This window comes from Gigantopelta aegis, chromosome 1 (genome assembly GCF_016097555.1).
Source record: "Gigantopelta aegis isolate Gae_Host chromosome 1, Gae_host_genome, whole genome shotgun sequence".
Lineage (NCBI taxonomy): Eukaryota > Metazoa > Mollusca > Gastropoda > Neomphalida > Peltospiridae > Gigantopelta > Gigantopelta aegis.
Window position 1 is genome coordinate 6,405,594 of NC_054699.1, and position 15,956 is coordinate 6,421,549.

A 15,956-nucleotide genomic window follows, 5' to 3' on the forward strand; every position below is an offset into this window, starting at 1 on the left:
ACCCCCTCAATCCAGATTGCTGTCCTACTACATGGCTTTCAGTTATGGTAAAGCCTAATAATTGTGGATGGTAAATACAGATTACTTATCATACTTTATATTACATACCTTTATACTTTCCAACTTCATTCTGGAACATCCCTTCACGAACATACTGACATTGCCCCCTGCATTATGATCAACGATCATGGCGCTTTAGGTAGTACTAAACCAAATAACTTCCGGCTGGGTCAAAGTTCGAGGTGCACCAAACTTTTGATAGAGAATTGAACACCACAAGTCCTGTGATTGGTGATAAATGTGAGTTTCATCTGGGCAAAAAATTTATGCAATTGTATTTCATCTAGTACCACTGTGTCAAGTAGCCTTGTGCTTGGAACATGTATAGGGTACATGTAAAAAGGAAAGAGTTCGACCAGTACCCCTCTATGTCAAAGGCTCTAAAGACTAACCCTATCCCTACAACTACCTTAACCATTGAACATGGGGTATGGGTCGAACTCATGCCTCTATTTTTAGTGCGAACCTCACTGCTCAACAAAACTGACTTCTACACAACTGTTCGCTGACGTGTTGCTGTAAATAGGATTTCGTACGGGAAAGGTGGAGGGGGTATAGATAGGTATACCATTTTATTTTGCTTTATGCATTACAAAATATATATGCTTGCTTAATAGTGACAATGATTAAACTTACTACTACTAAACATTTGTATCAAGTGACTCTAAACCAATAATGCTTAAAACAATCATAATGTTACATGTGTTTGTGATACAGGCGATGATTCGGGGCGGATGTTTGGACTCTCTAGCCCTTGTCTTCCGAAAACACACACACGCAAGCATGCACGTGCGTCTGTAGACAGATACAGAAAGACACACAGACACGCACATAAAAACACAAACACATGGACATACATAGGCCTACACACACGCAAACACACTCACAGACGCAAACACTCGCACATTCATACATATACATACTTGATACACACATACACAAACGTACAAATACATACTCACAAAAACAAACACATGAACATACACACATGCAAACACTAAATCATAAACACACCCACAGACACGCAAACACTCGGATACACATGCAAACACACATACGACAAAAACACATTCACAGACACACAAACACACTCAGATACACATGCAAACACACACATACGACACAAACACATTCACAGACAAACAAACACACTAAGATACACATGCAAACACATAAGACAAAAACACATTCACAGACACGCAAACACGCAGACACACGCAAATACTCACACATACGACAAAAACACACTCACAGACAGATGTAAACACACTGACAGACACGCGCAAATACACTGACAGACACACGGAAACACACTGACAGACACACACAAACAAACACACTGACAGACACACGCAAACACACTGACAGACACACACACACACTGACAGATACACACAAACACATTGGCAGACACACACAAACACACAGACACACACATTGACAGACACAAACAAACACACTGACAGACACACACAAACACTGGCAGACAAACACACTGACAGACACACACAAACACACTGACAGACACATGCAAACACACTGACAGACATACGCAAACACACTGACAGGCACACACAAACACTCTGACAGACACCAACACACTGGCAGACACACACGAACACACTGGCAGACACATACGAACACTCTGACAGACACGTGCAGCCAAGAGTTGCCAAACAATGGACGCTTTTTTTACGATAAAAAAAAAAAATATATATAACTGGTCAATAAAATAAATACGTTTACGAAATATCTTGATCAACTACGATCACCCAAAAAAATAATAAAATGTCTGTTAAATATGGCTATTGAATTTGTTGCGTTCAGCGAATTGCTTTTTATATTGTATGTTGTTTATGCATGTTGATTGATACCGGTACTGTAAATATGTTTAATATGTCATACATTTCATTCGGTCTCGAATAAAGTAATTGGTGGAACTTCGATTGCAATACCTTTGTCGAATTAACAATCAACTGACAATCAGGGGCAACGATTCCGATGCCGTCAATACACCAAATAGTAAACGAAAGCTATGCCCAATACCAAAATTTAAACACATTGATGGGGTCTTTTTTTTACCATGCGCGCGTTTAGTGATTCAATTGTTATTTTTATAGATTCCTGTTTTCACAAACCATGAATCCTTGTCTGTTAATGATAACATTATACTCATCATACAGCCCCTCACAGGCGTACGGGCTCCAATTTTTCTGGGGGTGGGGTGGGTGGTCAGCCTGAATTTTGCCCGAATTTAGAGGTGTTTTTTTTTTTTTTTTTTTAAATGCCCGAATTCTCGACATTAAACTGATCACTATGTTTTTCAACAAATTACTTGAACATAAGCGTGAAATTAAATTTCACGACTGATGATTTCTACCTTGGACATACATGATCGGATCAGACATAAAGTATATATTGGCGTATTTAGAAATTATCATAAAATAGTGTACGAGATGTACCCATTATGTAAGTATATGCATGTTCCATATATTTACGTTTTTTTTACCCATACACATATGCAATGTACGCAAATATGCCCCCAAAACCCCCTAGACCTCATCATATAAAGTTAATTCCGCCCAACATCTCAACGCACACACCCCACCCCCGCAAATATGGCTCGCTACGGGCCTGATAGAAAACGTAGATTACATTTCGCACATTAACCATATTTCTAGTTTGATATATAGCTGTCCTTTAGAATGTCATCTTGCTAAGGTGTGTGTGTGTGTGAGTGTGTGTGTGTGTGTGTGGGGGGGGGGGGGGGTCGTGTCTCAATCGGCAGATTTATAAAAGAAATGTTTAAAATTGAATGTTGTGATGTTTATTACATATTAAATAGGATTGATTTAAGACCCTCTACATAGTAGTCCATACTGACCCCACATCACGCACACTTCAGTTTAAAATGCGTCGAGTTTTTGCTTTGCTTAATGCTGGCCCTGGTCTTTGTACATAAGAAACGGATCCAGTCATTTGAAGTCGTTGCCTCATCCACCCAATCACACTCTGACTGACATTAAATTGCCTCGCGACTTCTCATTGACTGTATTCGACCTGTATCCGACCTACTCCATTGCCCTTCTCAACATTAGTCAAAACACGACTCATTTTCAACTGAAGTGTGCGTGAATATGTGGATGGCAATCATGCACACTTTAATACCCATGGTGAGAACGCATTGCACGGGCACAACATACAGAATTGCAGACATGGGTGCGTTGAGACAACCCATTTGTTGGGGTGACAGTAGGTACATGTGTTTGCATAACATTTACCATTTTGTTGTGGCCTCTAACCGGAAGTACCATTACTCATATTGAAATCTATATGCTACTTATGAAACCTCACTCTGGGCTTAATCCATGAAGGCCATACATTCCTTCTTTTATAATTAGTGTGTTGGACGGGCATGGCTAACGTGTAGTACTAACAATATGAGTGACCCTTCAATAGTGACGCTGAGTATATTATACCAGGGTATACACTTTACGGTCGCCCGATCGCCCATGGCGAGTCAAAATAGCGTTGGGCAAGTCAAAAACGTATCACGTGTCGCCCGCCTGGCGACCGAAAATTTCCGCATTATGTATCAAAATGCAAATAACTAATGTTTGTAAGAGATCAGAAAGTTATTTTTTATTTTTTGTTTTTAACTGGTTTCCTATTAGTATCTGCGCAACCAAACACATATAGGACATATTAGCGATTACTTCCCCAGTCTATCCTGTCCGTCTCTACTTTCCATTTAGTTACAATAGGGACAACTCGTCACATTCCACACACTATGTTTCGCAGAAAGATGTTGTTTAGGTCTTACTACACAGAATTGAGAACATTTCCGTCTCAGGTTTTTTTGCTATATGACCGCATCTGGCTGTAGTATCGGTCTGAATAGGTGATTCATTAACCGATTCACTCCAGCTGTTTCTTGCGCTATACACCCATGTTCCAAAAGGTCAATGCACAATATTACAAAATAATATGGGGAAAATACATCCAGAAGGCTTACCATTAAACATACATATTGTTTTAATTCTTCACCATTTCCTGGAAGTGAATATGTGAACCATAACATATATCACAATTAAGAACTATAGTGGACCGTGATCAATCAACTCTCAACCGGAAGTCAACTGTGTAGTGAGACCGAAGGGTCCACCAGAATAACCTGTGTCCATGACGTCACAGTTGACTTTAAAATATATACATGTGTATGTGTATATGAAGGGTCCACCAGAATAACTTGTGTCAGTGATGCCACATTTTTAATAAGGTGATGTGTTTGAATTGAAATCTGCATTCGTGGCTATTTATGCCCAAGAAAGCATGATTTACCAACTAATTCATACAAACAAATTGAAGTGAACACACATAGAAACCCACAAATTCATACAAATAAAACTGAAATGAAAAATATGATATGAGTAATTCCATAAACGTTTGAATGCAGTAGTCAATAACGGTAGAAGGAATAGTACACTTAACACGCTCGCGTACAAACACATACGGATGGAGAGAGAGAGAGAGAGAGAGAGAGAGAGAGAGAGAGAGAGAGAGAGAGAGAGAGAGAGAGAGAGAGAGAGAGAGAGAGAGAGAGAGAGAGAGGGGGGGAGAGAGGAGGGGGGAGAGGGGGAGGTCGGGTATCAGACGCTGAAATGTTTTCTGTTTGTTTTTCTGCTTAGTTACCTGTATACAAATATTTAATATTTATACGTAGAGTACCTTATTTTAATCAGATTGATATATACTTCACGTACAATCATAAATCGCATCTTTCAAACGTTTCCTCTGTTGTGCACGTGTCCTCATTTCAGCCTATGCTACCTGACTTCAAATACCCGGTGAAAATGCTTGACAGCTAAACCACTTGACAACATATAACGTTTCTTGTTTGTTTTTCTGCTTAGTCACATGTGTACAAGCATATATACTAAGCAGGGTATGCACTTGGAATTTTGTTTTGGCTGGCCAATCGGGCCACTCACAGCAACACTTTGACTCGCCCGTACAACTCTTGAATGGTCCGCGACCAAATTTCGTTAAAAAAGGAACTTACTTAAATTGCATTTTAAAAACATGTTATTATATCATACAAACAATAATAAAAACACAAAAGAAGGAAATAGAACTTGTTTTTGTTATATTACAAACTGTTTAATTAAATTATAATTATTATACAATCAACTATCTGGAATGTGTTACCCTTAAAGGGACATTCCTGAGTTTGCTACAATTTTTATGATGTTATCGACTAACAGAGACTTTTTAACAATTGTAATTACATATCAAATATATTTTTCTGCATAAAACCGTTCATTATATTTCCTAAAATATTTTTTTTCGTACGTACGAAATTATTTGAAGACAGAATCCAGTTTGGGCTTCTTACAATATTAAGACGACCAGAAACATATTGAATATACAGACACTCATATTCATGTAAGTTTAATCGTAGAAATATTTTATTAGTCGGAAACATCTTACAATGCAGCAAACTCAGGAATGTCCCTTTAAGGCTCAGTCTTGGAATTAATAAGGAACATTTATGGCAAGATAACGAGGAATTAAAAAAACAATTACTAAGCTGACAGCAATCTATACAAACAATAATCACATCCCCTAGAGAAATAAACACACAACACAAGTTAATCACTATTTACTATCACTATTTAATTATGAAACGGATAACAACGATAACAACAATATTTCTAAACCATACAAAGTAAATCACTATAATAACGTAGTAGAATAGTGTGTCAATATCATACAATAATGTGAGCCAGTATCATTCGTTAATGTGAGCCAATATCAAACAAGGAACTAATTACAAAACTTGACTGTTTAGAAATCTACAGACTCAGAGAGCAGATTAAAAGTTTAACCAATAAATACTATTACATTTTGAAACAAGTTAGAACATATACTTTATCTATTGTTCTGTGTGACAACATTCGCACGTGCACAGGCAATGCTAGCGGTTGTTGGTATCGTTCGCAGTGATTGGGTGTTTGGTATAGTAGACTCGGTATATTCCGTAAGAAACGAAAACGTTCCAAGACAATGTAACTCAGGCTCGTAAACGAATTCTGCGAAACATAGCGTAGAGGAATGTGACGAGTTGTTCCAATTGTAACTAAATGGAAAGTAAGACGGACATGGCCAAGGTGTTGCGATTGAACCTACGAATACATTCTGAATGGTTTTAGGGGAAGTGGTCGCTGTTACGTCCTATATGGGTTTGGTTGCGCAGATGCTAATAGGAAACCAGTTGAAAACAATAAATAAAAAATAACTTTCCGATCTCTTACAAACACTAGTTATTTGCAATTTGATACATAATACAATATGCGGAACTTTTCGGTCGCCAAGCGGGCGACACGTAATAAGGTTTTGACTTGCCCGACGCTATTTTGACTCGCCATGGGCGATCGGGCAACCGTAAAGTGCACACCCTGGTGTGTGTGTGTGTGTGTGTGTGGTGTGTGTGTATGTGTGTGTGTGTGTATGCGTTGGTGGTGGTCGTGGTGGTGATGGTGGTGTGTGTATGTATGTGTATGTGTTGGTGGTGGTGGTGTGTGTATGTGTATGTGTATGTGTGTGTATGCATTGGTGGTGGTGGAGTTTGTGGTGGTGGTGGTGGTGTGTGTGTGTGTGTGTGTGTATGTGTGTGTATGCATTGGTGGTGGTGGAGTTTGTGGTGGTGGTGGTGGTGTGTGTGTGTGTATGTGTATGTGTATGTGTGTGTATGCATTGGTGGTGGTGGAGTTTGTGGTGGTGGTGGTGGTGGTGTGTGTGTGTGTGTGTATGCATTGGTGGTGGTGGAGTTTGTGGTGGTGGTGGTGGTGGTGTGTGTGTGTGTGTGTATGCATTGGTGGTGGTGGAGTTTGTGGTGGTGGTGGTGGTGTGTGTATGTGTGTGTATGCATTGGTGGTGGTGGAGTTTGTGGTGGTGGTGGTGGTGTGTGTGTGTGTGTATGCATTGGTGGTGGTGGAGTTTGTGGTGGTGGTGGTGTGTGTGGGGGGGGGGGGAGTTCGAGTTCGATGCCTGTGACTAAATTAGAGGGTTTAATGAATTAATTTTGAACTACCTTCAAGACATGGCTTTATGATATAAATCCTATCATAACAATAATTGTCTGACAGTGCGACAGCATTAACAGTTTTATCTCGTATATATTATCAATTTATTGTCAAAAGTTTGCTCTAAAATGCTCTTTTGTGTATCCCGTCTCTTTAGCAATAAATATATTATAATATGTTATGTTATTATGTTATAAATCCAAGATGGCTGCCAAACTTCGGAAATTGTATTTTATTGCATTTTAGATGACATAGATCAAGATTTTGTGGTGAAGGAATTCATTTATAACAATCTCTTGCTGAGTGGAATCTTGTATTATTTAAATCCGGGTCTTATGTAATCAAACAGATTAAAAACCGAATTAGGGCGGCGAAAGGCGTGACAAGTGCAAGACCCTGGGTAATCCCATGGATTCGCCCCTGAGGGTATTCTTACTTGGACTTTGTTTGGATTTTTCAGTAAACCTGTCTTCGTCGACTTCATCCAAGATGTTCGACATCGACTTGGACCTGGTACCGGTGAACAACGGTGTGTTCAGCATTGCCGCCGTTTCGCTGTGTTTGACCGCCGACTTGTTTTCCTGTTAACACAAGTCGATAACATTTCTTCAACGAACAAAGCGGCGGGGCAAAAAAGGAGTAGCAGATAAAAAAGAAAGAAAAGATAAAATACAAATTGAAAAAATTATACAATATAAACACTGTCAATTCAAAGAAAAGTAAGTCAACCGAAAGGACATCATGTGCCTCTGTACTCACCATGCTTAAACTACAATATAAATAGGAATAAAATCTAAACTCACCTACTCACCCGACGGTAAACGATTTCCTGACTTACCTATCACCTAACGGTATACATACCCCTGTGATTAATTGCCGAGTAGCTCGTAACGACTAGCCACACGCAATCTCAATAGGTCTACAGTGAAACCTCTGTTACTAGTCGGACCGGCCTCGGTGGCGTCGTGGCAGGCCATCGGTCTACAGGATGGTAGGTACTGGGTTCGGATCCCAGTCGAGACATGGGATTTTTAATCCAGATACCGACTCCAAACCTTGAGTGAGTGCTCCGCAAGGCTCAATGGGTAGGTGTAAACCACTTGCACCGACCAGTGATCCATAACTGGTTCAACAAAGGCCATGGTTTGTGCTATCCTGCCTGTGGGAAGCGCAAATAAAAGATCCCTTGCTGCCTGTCGTAAAAGAGTAGCCTATGTGGCGACAGCGGGTTTCCTCTCAAAATCTGTGTGGTCCTTAACCATATGTCTGACGCCATATAACCGTAAATAAAAATGTGTTGAGTGCGTCGTTAAATAAAACATTTCTTTCTTTCTTTCTTTCTGTTACTAGTCACATAAAGCCGACGACACACGGTACGAGTGATTCGAACGAGGATAGCCGAAATCGTAATGCTTGTCTTGTCACAATCGGTTATTCTTGTGGCTATTATCGTACGACGCACTCGTATCGTGTGGGGTCGCAAGATCGATCACCCTCGATGGAGTCTGGTTTTCCCGTTCCAACCAGTGTCCCACGACTTGTACATCAATGAGCGTGGTATATGCTGTCCTGTTTATGGAAAAGTGCCTAAAACAGATCCATTGATGATCGAGAGAAGTCCGTGTGTCGACAGTAGGGGTCGCTCGCAATTCTACTTCCTCTCTCCTTCCCTCCCCTTTGTCTATCTCTGCTTCCGGCCGTCCCTCTTTCTCTCCCCTCCTTGCTCTATCACTGTTCCTTCCTCTCTCTCTCTATCTCTCTCTCTCTCTCTTTCCGTCGGTCCCTATCTTTCCAATTCGATCCTCTCCATCCCTCTCTATCTTATTCCACCCATTTCCTCTCTGTCTGTCTGTCTGTCTGTCTGTCTGTCTCTCTCTCTCTCTCTCTCTCTCTCTCTCTCTCTCTCTCTCTCTCTCTCTCTCTCTCTCTGCCTGTCTGTCTCTGTCTGTCTCTGTCTCTCTCTCTCGCTCTCTGACACACGCACACGCACACACACACACACACACACACACACACACACACACACACCTCCCCTCCGTATCTCTATCTCTCTTCCCCTACCCATTCCCTCGACCTCTCTTTCTCATACACACCTCTCCTTCCCTCTCACTCTCGCACCCCGCCCCCCCCCCCTCCCCCCATCACCCACTCTCCCTAGACGCCCCTATGCTTTAGTGCAGGTGGCCCTGGGCTTAGTGCAGTGACCGCTTGGTAAGGTATGACTGTGAGCACATAGTTTTCGATGTTATCTCTACTGATATGGCAGCGGGAAGTCTTAATGAAACCTCCAGCCCATTGAATTCAGAAAGGCGCGATAAGACTAAATGTCAAATGCTTTCACGGAAACATATATACAATTACCTATTCTAAAGCTCTTGATCAGTTAGGCCAATACACAAACATCGCTTTCTGGTCGGGACAATGTTGGCCATGGTGTTCCTTAAACCTTTTCATGCACATTTTTTATGTAGCCAAGGCAACTTTTATAATTCGACTTTGCCCCCAAATGACCCCAAATGACCTCATTTGGACTCACACTGTAATGTGTTTCAATAACAAACACTAATCTAAACAATAATCTAAACAATAAAATCTAAACAATAATCTAAACAATAAAATATAAACAATAAAATATAAACAATAACTGCTTTCAATTATCCAAAACGGCTCTAATAGTAAACAATACGCCGTAGTGTTAAAACACTAGGGTCTGTCATTTTAATAAGAAGTGTGTTTGTTTGTTTTGTTTAACGACACCACTAGAGCACATTGATTTAATAATCATCGGCTATTGGATATCAAATATATGATAATTGTGACATATAGTCTCAGAGAGGAAATCTGCTACATTTTTCCATTAGTAGCAAGGGAGCTTTTATATGCACTATCCCACAGACTGAGTAGCACATATCACAACCTTTAATATACCAGTCGTGATGCACTAAACTAGAACGAGAAATAACCCAATGGACCCACCGACAGGGATCGATCCCAGATCGATCGCGCATCAAGCGAACGCTTTACCGATGGGCTATCTCCCACCCCCTTTAATTAAAGAAGCACGCGTCCAAAATGATACGGTTTAAGATCTCTCTCTACGTGAGCTACGGCGTAACGTGTCTCGTATCTGTGACGTGTATCTAGGTCAGGGAAACCCCTTTGCATGAGCATGTCGTTCGCGGTTTTACGCGTAGAAGACGATCAATGTGCGTAAGTTGATACATTTGTTCCCTTTTTCTATTGTTTTTGCTCCACCAGATACTCCATATGTATAAACAAACCTGTATGTTTTAGATCTGAAAGCGGACCATTTGCTTCAGCGAGGGTGGGGGATGGGGGGGTGGAGGGGTTCGTCCGAACCCACCGACCCCCCCCCCCCACCAACCTACGCCCCTGCTAATTAAATTTCATGTAATAAACTGGACATATAATTAATGGCGAAGAAATACACATTGAGTTAATGTATTAAAGAACATTAGGGCACCAACAAAATCATTTAATTCATAGATTTCTATGAAATCATTAATTCAAAGCCGGCAACCGGCCTCGGTGGCGTCGTGGTTAGGCCATCGGTCTACAGGCTGGTAGGTACTGGGTTCGGATCCCAGTCGAGGCATGGGATTTTTAATCCAGATACCGACTCCAAACCCTGAGTGAGTGCTCCGCAAGGCTCAATGGGTAGGTGTAAACCACTTGCACCGACCAGTGATCCATAACTGGTTCAACAAAGGCTATGGTTTGTGCTATCCTGCCTGTGGGAAGCGCAAATAAAAGATCCCTTGCTGCTAATCGGAAAGAGTAGCCCATGTAGTGGCGACAGCGAGTTTCTTCTCAAAATATGTGTGGTCTTTAACCATATGTCTGACGCCATATAACCGTAAATAAAATGTGTTGAGTGCGTCGTTAAATAAAACATTTCTTTCTTTCAAAGCCGGCATGTTTGTGACCACTGAAAAGTCCTCAATCTACCTCGGTTACATACAACACACATACAATTTTCCATGACTCAAATAGTCCAATATTTTTCCGTTAACACTAACAAATTAGAAAAAAAGAAGAACATATATTTTAAAAATGCAGTACTTACAAATATCAATGAATAATACCACACGTGAACATGAGAAAAATGAAAATGTTAAACTTTTTTCTGTGAACTACGTATACACAACACGTCCACGAGACACGCACCACTCACACGCTTCACTGACGTTTCACGTAGAGACGAGTTAAACTCTCGAATGTGACGCTAGCTGACCCGGTGTCTCGGTCCGTTACAAGCTCTGCCAGAGTGAAGAAAACGTGGACGGCAATAGTTTATCTAAGCAACTGACCGCCACTAATTGAAACATCACAAGATGTAATTAACCTGCGTAGAATTTAATTAACGTTTAATTTATTTTAAAATTTACATTATCTATTAATTACTGATTAGTTAGCTGAAGCTGGCAGTGTTCACGTTCACACGTTTGACTGCAAGAAATGCTAGTACACTGATAAGCCACCATTATTGACACAGGTTTTCCATTCATTCGTTCGTTCATTCATTCATTCGTCCGTTCATTCATTCATTCGCTCGTTCGTTCGTTCGTTTATTCACTCATTCGTCCGTCCATCCGTCCGTCCGTCCGTCCGTCCGTTCGTTCGTTCATTCATTAATTCATTCATCCAGCCTTCCATCCATTAATTAGACCATTCATTCATTTAGTCATTCATTCATTCATTCATTCATTCAGCCATCCATCCATCCATTAATTCGTCCATTAATTAATTAATTATTTCATTCATTTATGCATCCATTAATTCGTTCATCAGATCTGTCCGTCCGTCCATCCAACAGTCTGTCCGCCACTTACCCAACCACCCACCCCCATATCTCTCTCTTCACCCATTCATCCATTTACCTTTCCATCCATCCTTCCAGCCAGCCAGTCAGCCATTCAAGACTATGGTATGTGCTGCCCAATCTGTGTGGAAAATCCCGATGAGAGACTTGTTGCCGCTAAGTAAGATTAGCAAATGTAAAGAAATCGAGTTTCTACTCTACACCATATGTCATAATTTGTTACATTTTCAATGTGTATTAGTTGATGATCAAACAATGTGCTTGAATGTTAATTAATTAAACAAACATGCCGTGGTTTTGGGGGTTTTGTTTTTAATTTTTCAGACCGATTACACACCAAGACACAGGACAACACACGAAGACACACGACAACACACGAAGATACAGGACAACACACGGCGAACTTCTGCTCTTTGCTGACACCCACAAGAACAAATAGAGAAAAACACACAATAAATATCAGAAAAGTAAACAACCGGGCTACATAGCAGCCAGGAATTAATCAAACACATTGGGATAACACAAGCAATTTTAGTCAGTATTTAACTAAAATAAAAGGTGGTGGTGGAAAAGGCAAACGAATGTTATAAACGTTTAACGATACCTCAGAGAGAGAGAGAGAGAGAGAGAGAGAGAGAGAGAGAGAGAGAGAGAGAGAGAGAGAGAGAGAGAGAGAGAGAGAGAGAGAGAGAGAGAGATATGGGGAGACACGACCATAAAAACATAGGATAAACCAACACAGGTATTTTGAGTATTTTTTTTCTAATTACATCCATTTACTTCAGTTTACATTAAAAAAAATCATAAAAAAATATTTTTGAAAAAAAAATGCTTGTCTATGCTAATACTATTCTAAAAAAATTAAATAATAATAATAATAAAACTAATAATAAGTAATTTTAGTTGCCTTAAAGGGACATTCCTGAGTTTGCTGCAATTTTTAAGATGTTATCGCCTAACAGAGACTTTTTAACGATTGTAATTGCATATCAAATATATTTTTCTGCATAAAATATTACTGGCTGTATATTAAACGTGTTTCTGATCGTTCTAATATTTGTACCAGGTTAAATTTCATTTTATTTCCTAAAACAATTTTTTTTCGTACGTACGAAATTATTTGAAGACAAAATCCAGTGTGGGCTTCTTACAAATATTAAGACGACCAGAAACACATTGAATATACACTGATATTCAAAACAAGAAAATATATTTAACATGTAAGTTTAATCGTAGAAATATTTTATTAGTCGGAAACATCTTACAATGCAGCAAACTCAGGAATGTCCCTTCAAGGGAGAAAGGGGTGGGGGGAGGGACGGCTGAGTTTTGCCCGAATTAACATTAGAGCCAAACAGCTACATAGGGTTGCAAACGAATCACTAGGCATGTTTACATGGATTACAACTACTGTTGAGGGTAGAATAATGGAAATACATGGTACAAAGACCTCAGGTTAGCAAGTTTTGCCCGAATTTGATGATTTTCTCCAGCACTAGTGGGGGCAGTTGATCCCCTCCCCCGCCCCTGTCTCGTACGCCTATGCCTAAACGGCTCTGTTACAATGGCTGCAAACTTAGGACAGTCCCTTTAATGTTACGATCCCCTCTATTAAAGAACCCTAGATCCGTGCCTTATGATGATATAAAAATGTATAAAGCTGAGTCAGATATTTCCTTGTCTCAAATCTATATCCCTAATGATGCAATTTCTTGTAAAATTCCAAACTGCAGTATATCTGGTCATCTTCATGATATTGATAGTTTATATAATGAAATTGTTAATGCATTAAAATTGATATCTCAACATTTGATTAAAGGTAATAGTGACAATCATAAAAATGTGCCTGGGTGGAATAACTACGTAAAAGATCTGCATCTCATTGCTCGAGAGGCCTACTTGTTATGGCGAGACAATGGTAAACCTAGAACAGAACTTATATGTGAAAATATGAACAAAACAAGTAGGCAGTTTAAATACGCTCTTAGAATGTGTCAAATGAGAAAGTTAGAATGAAGGCAGATGCTATAGCACAAACTTTGACCGACATGAACTTTCGTGAATTTTGGAAAAAATATTTCTACAGAAAATAATAAACGAACTCTCTTGGCAACAACTGTGGATGGTGTGACCGGGGAAGAGAATATTGTAGGTATGTTTAAAGAACATTATAAAGAACTTCTAAATTCTGTGACGTGTCAGCATCATCGAGCATATGTTGAAGAGTATATTACTAATGATTCAAGTTATGTTGCTGAAATGAACGTAAATCCCAATGAGGTAATGGAGTTTGTTTTTAAACTTAGCAGTGGGAAGTCAGCAGGGAATGACGGCCTCTCGGAGGAACACCTCCAATATTCGTCCAAGAGATTATTCGTTCTATTGTCAGTTTGTTTCAGTGCCATGCTTGTACACGGGCATGTATCTAGTAGTATGACATATGTTATTCTTGTTCCTATTGTGAAAACCAACATATATAGGCAATTACCGTCCAATTGCATTAGCAACTGTGATCTCAAAAGTTATGGAACATGTACTGTTATCACGAACAGACCTGAGTACATCGGACTATCGGTTTGGTTTTAAACGTGGGACATCCACCGATATGTGTTTATTTGCTTTTAAGGAAGTTATTAACTTTTACATTTCACAAGGTAATCCTGTGTATGTTTGCTTTTTGGATGCAAAAAAAAGAGCCTTTGACCGAGTAAATCATTGGACATTATATATATCGCTTTTGAAAAAAGCCTTTGACCGACATTATATATGACACGTTTGAAAAAAGGCGTGCCTACTTTTGTAGTTCGCTTTCTCAAAGCATGGTATTTAACCCAATTGTTTAGTGTAAAATGGGGTGCATATATTTCCTGTAAGTTTAATGTAACAAATGGCGTCCGTCAAGGTGGGGTAATGTCACCCTTATTATTTAATATATATATATTGATGACCTTAACCTACAGTTGTCGAAATGTGCAGTTGGGTGTAATGTTGGTGGGGTATTTTAAAATAACTTCAGTTTTGCTGATGATATGTCACTTCTTTGCCCATCTATTTCTGCATTAAGAAAAATGTTAACGATTTGTGAGAAATTTGCAGAAGATTATGATATTATATATAATACAATGAAAACTGTTTGTATGTATATTGAGCCAGAAACTCTGAAGTTGATCAATGTGCCTTCGATATATTTGTGTGGTGATATACTGAAATTTGTTGACAACTATAAATATCTAGGTCATATTATATGCAAAAACATGAAAGACGATAAAGACATTAAACGACAGTATAGAGCCCTTTGTGTACGTGCAAACATGTTGTTGCGGCGATTTACAAAATGTTCAGCATCTGTTAAAACACAATTATTTGTGAGTTATTGTAGTAATTTGTACGCGGGTGCATTATGGGTGAAATTTACACAGAATACCATGAAGGATCTTAACATATGTTATAATAATGCATGCCGATGGATGATCGGACAACGACGACCATACAGTGCCAGCAAGATGTTTGTCAGTCATCGAGTAAAAAGCTTTGGCGCTTTACTTCGCTCAACAGTATATTCGCTGCAGAGCAGAATCGAAACAACTTCAAACGACCTACTGCGATGTACAACTGTGTACGTTAAATCTGTGTGTATATTATGCAATCAGTTTTGTATGTGATGTTTAAATATGTTCTATGGATCACTGATCTGAAATAAAAATCTATTATTATTATTATTATTATTATTATTATTATTATTATTATTATCAGTGAACATTTTAATTAAGTACATACATGAAAAACTTACCCAGAATGGATCAAATATAAATTCTTCCGCGAGCGAGATCTTACGACGAGGTTGACTGCTGTTGCTCATAATCATGACTTGGAATTCGTCTCACTCTATTAAATAGGATGGCTCTTCTTCCGCGGGTTTCCCGAGAAATCTTTTTTTAAATACACCGAAATACGTTTACTGTGTCGCT